A 4,054-nucleotide genomic window follows, 5' to 3' on the forward strand; every position below is an offset into this window, starting at 1 on the left:
GTATTGCTCCCACATATTACGGATTGATGGTAGCGGAGCATTGCTCCTATATTTATTGCAGATACATATTTTAGATTATTTGTGGTGGAGTGTAGCTCCCACATATTAAGGATTTCTTGTGGTAGAAAGTTGCTCCCACATATGTGGTATTTCCTGTGATGGAGCGTTGCTCTCACACTGGAGGATTTATTCTTGGTGATTTATGTTGTTGATGATCAGATTTTCGATTTATTATCTGAGATCTTATGAATAGGAATGTCTGTGATACGAACATTATGTGTCTTTGTTTTTGCCATATAGGCTTACAGTGCCTTAGATGTTCTCAGGGACTCGATGATCCTGGTATGTCGAGGATGTTTGGATCGGTTTCCATTGTCTTTGTTGACGATGTTGTGATCTATATCGGATCCGCGGTGAGTCACGCACATTATTTTTGCATAGTCTAGAGATGTTTCGATGGGAACATCTATATGTGAAGTTCAGTAGTGCGTTTTGGGTTTGTTCTTCTGTGAGATTTTTGGGACACACGATCACCAATAGGAGTATACTATGGTTTCACAGGGGATCGAGGTTGTTACCGTTGGGAGTAGACAGAGTCTATAAAGGAGGCTCGCAACTTCCTTTGTTTGGCTCGATATTTCCAGAGATACGTTGAGGGTTTCTCATAGATTGCCATGCTACTTACACGCCTGACCATGGAAGGCGTGAAGTTTACTTGGACTGAGGATTTCAAGATCAACTTCTAGGAGCTGAAGTGGAGATTAGTGTCGGCTTCGATTTTTTTGTTTTTACCTTCTAGAGAGGACGGATTTGTCCTCTACACTGACGCGTTTCTACAGGGTATGAGTGCTGTTCTGATGCAGCACGGTAGAGTATTCTCATATGCTTCTCGATAGTGGAAGGAGCATGAGAAGAAATACTCAACTCATGATCTGGAGTTGGCCGCTATTATTATTGCCCTGAAGATTTGGCGGTAATACCTGTATAATATTACATTGAGATTCGCACTGACCAACAGAGTCTCAAATATCCGTTCATTCAGAAGGAACTTAATCTTCGACAGAGGAGATGGATGGAGTTCCTGAAGAATTATGATTGTACCATTAGCTATCACTCGGGAAAAGCTAATGTGGTTGCCGATGCACTTAGCCAGAAGTCCAGAGGGACTTTAGCCTGCCATCGAGTTGTGGTCACAGACTTGATTCAGAGTTTCTCCGAGTTAGACCTTGAGGAGCAGCGACAGACCGAGCAGGGTAATCTTGTTACCATAGTTGCTCAGTCGTCGATCATATCCTAGTTGTTGGGACCTCATAGAGCTCAGCATGAGGCAGAGTTGGTCCGTACTATCAGACGGAGGATGTCAGAGGCGTAGGACCGCCAGAAGGGTTATGCAGACCGGAGTCGGAGACTCTTAGAGTTCTCTGCAGGCGACCATGTATTTCTGCGAGATTCACCCACGAAAGGGGTGAAGAGATTTGACTTCATAGGTAAGCTAGCTCCGTGATACATTGGCCCTTTCGAGATCTTGGAGAGGATCGGAGCGGTAGCTTATCGACTGGCACTACCACTGTCCCTGTCAGGCGTTCACGAGGTATTCCACGTATCGATGCTAAGGAGATACGTACATGACCCGACGCATGTGTTGACAGATGTCTCAGTTCCGGTTCTGCCTGACGTCAATTATGAGGAGATTCCGGTACGGATTTTGGACCGAAAGGAGCGTCAGTTGTGGAACAAGACTATCCGGCTGGTTAAAGTTGGATGGCAGCATCATTCGGACGAGGAGGCTACTTGGGAGCTCGAGGATACTATTCGAGCTCGATATCCCCATCTTTTCACTTGAGGTATGTGATTTAATTTACCGTTCAACATTTATACTCTATATCTGTTGTTAATACTTGCTGATGGTAGATAACGAAATTTGGGGACCAAATTTTTATTAGTGGGGGAGAATGTAAAATACCGAAAATAGGCAAATATTAATAAGGGAATTTTTCAGAATTTTTGGAAATTTTTCGAGAATTTTTCGGAGCTCGTACGGACAAGTTAACGGGGATAAAAATGGGGCTCCGGGGAAGCCTATTTGGCTACCCTATTTTAAAGAGGAAATGTTTGATTTTCTTCCTTTTTCTTTTATTCTTTTTCTTATTTTCCTCCGCCGTTTCCTTCATTCCTTTTCCTCACCGAAAACCCGTGCGCCCTTTTTCCTTCCCCGTCGCGACCGTGCCCTAACCACTCAGCGGTTCTCCTCCTCCCTTCTTCCCTTCTTCTTTTCTTCCCCCGACAGACCTCATTATGCCCTAACTCCTGGTCGCCTTCTTCTCGCTCGGAGCAGCGCCGCCACCACTTCTTCTTCTCTTCTCGCAAGCGCCGGCGATGCTTGCGCCAACCGTGCCCTAGATCCACCGCCGACCGCAACTCACAAAGCCGACGACGAGCAGTGCCGGTCCTCCCTCCTCTATTTCCCGATTTCCCCTTCCCTCCTCTGTGCCGAACCCCGGTGCCCAACGCCACCTTGCCGGCCGAGTTTGATCTGTGCTCTAGTTTTCAGATGCCGAGTTCTTCCTCTCACTGATTGGAATAGCGGTAGGTCATGATCTCATTTTTAGTTTCTATTGTGGAGGGATTAATCTTTGCTTAGTTTCAGTTATATGGCAGATTAGTTTTTTTTAATCTACTGTGGCTAATCTTGTTTCAGCTGAGGGTTTTTAAGGAGAAGGTGTCAAGGTTAGTGCTACCAGTAAGTTTCTCAATTAGGTTTTCTTGATGTTGCCTTGATGAATCTGTATCTTCTGTTCTTAATTGGAGCAGTAAGGGGGATTCCAGTCAAGTGTTGTGCACTGTGGGGAAGATTTCAGCAAGGAGGTTTTGCTGTGGTATACCTTGTTTCCAGCAACAGTTACTTCGTCCAGCAGTAACTTTCCTGGCCTGTGGTGTAACAGGAGCAGCTGAGAAGTAAGGTAAGGTGTAGAGCATTTGATATATGTTATAGGTCATGATTTTGATTCAATTATTTTAGATAGATGATCATGTGTAGATTAATTCTTGTGGGAAGAATGATGGTCATATGATTAGGGTTTTGCCCTAATTTAGGATTAGAGATTTTATTTATCTATTTGGAAGAGTTGTAGCTAAATAAAATATATTTCTATTTTTGACACAGGACTTTGACGCGAGACGCGTATCTTGACTACCAGTTTGGACCTTTTTTATTGGAGGCGGGTACTTTTGACTTATTGTCTTTGATATGCATAGTAATGAAATTAACAAGCTACATTAATTATGTTCCTCATTTGTTTCGGTTAATCACTACCCGATTGCCTGTTACCTGCTTGATTGATTGTATGTTTTGCATTTCGTGTGGTTATGTACCTGATTACACATGCTCATAGGGGTAGTGATATAACCATGTTTCCCATGTTCAGGACCTAGGTTTGATACCTTATTTGATCAGTGTACTTTGATATGATTTGTTCACTATGGTGCACATCATTATATGTCCATAGATCGGTTTAGTATAATACCATGCTTAGTGTCATGCACCATTCGCATGATTGCATGCTGTGTGATAGATTGCTCCATTATTGTCGAGCACATTACCAGTTTCATCATTGTTCGGTGCTCCGTTGTGACGCTCATGGGTAGCGTGACGCAGCATGGTAGCACGTCAGTTTGCTCTTCCGGTGCTCCGTTGGTCCGCTCAGGGGTAGTGTGACGCAGCGTGTAGCACGCTAGAGATCCCTCCCCATCATAGTGTACCGGGAGATGAGAGCATTGTGCTCCCTCATTTATGATTTGGCGTAGGAGTATGTGTGTACTCCGACAGCATCCCGTCCACTCGGTCACTCATCAGGAGTAGTGATGCAGAGTGCACAGTCGTCACAGCCCTACCCACTCGGTCCCACTTTTGGTTGTGAGTTGACTGACTGGCGTCAAGGGTGACCATGACATGTGCATCATATGCATAATGCATTTATTGCTTGTGTTTGTGTTTGCTGCATTTATATGCTGCATATTGTTTGGATACCTATATTTAACATGCATACATGTCTTC

At 44.2% G+C, this 4,054-nt stretch overlaps 1 long non-coding RNA gene across 1 annotated transcript; it reads left to right on the top strand.

The window, feature by feature from the left end:
• Window positions 1-2,143: 2,143 nt before the first annotated feature.
• On the top strand, window positions 2,144-3,223 carry LOC122029781. Its single transcript, XR_006125190.1, has 4 exons — window positions 2,144-2,586; window positions 2,699-2,727; window positions 2,812-2,960; window positions 3,164-3,223. It is a non-coding gene; the product is annotated as an uncharacterized LOC122029781 (long non-coding RNA).
• Window positions 3,224-4,054: the final 831 nt, after the last annotated feature.

Source organism: Zingiber officinale, chromosome 10B (genome assembly GCF_018446385.1).
Source record: "Zingiber officinale cultivar Zhangliang chromosome 10B, Zo_v1.1, whole genome shotgun sequence".
NCBI lineage: Eukaryota > Viridiplantae > Streptophyta > Magnoliopsida > Zingiberales > Zingiberaceae > Zingiber > Zingiber officinale.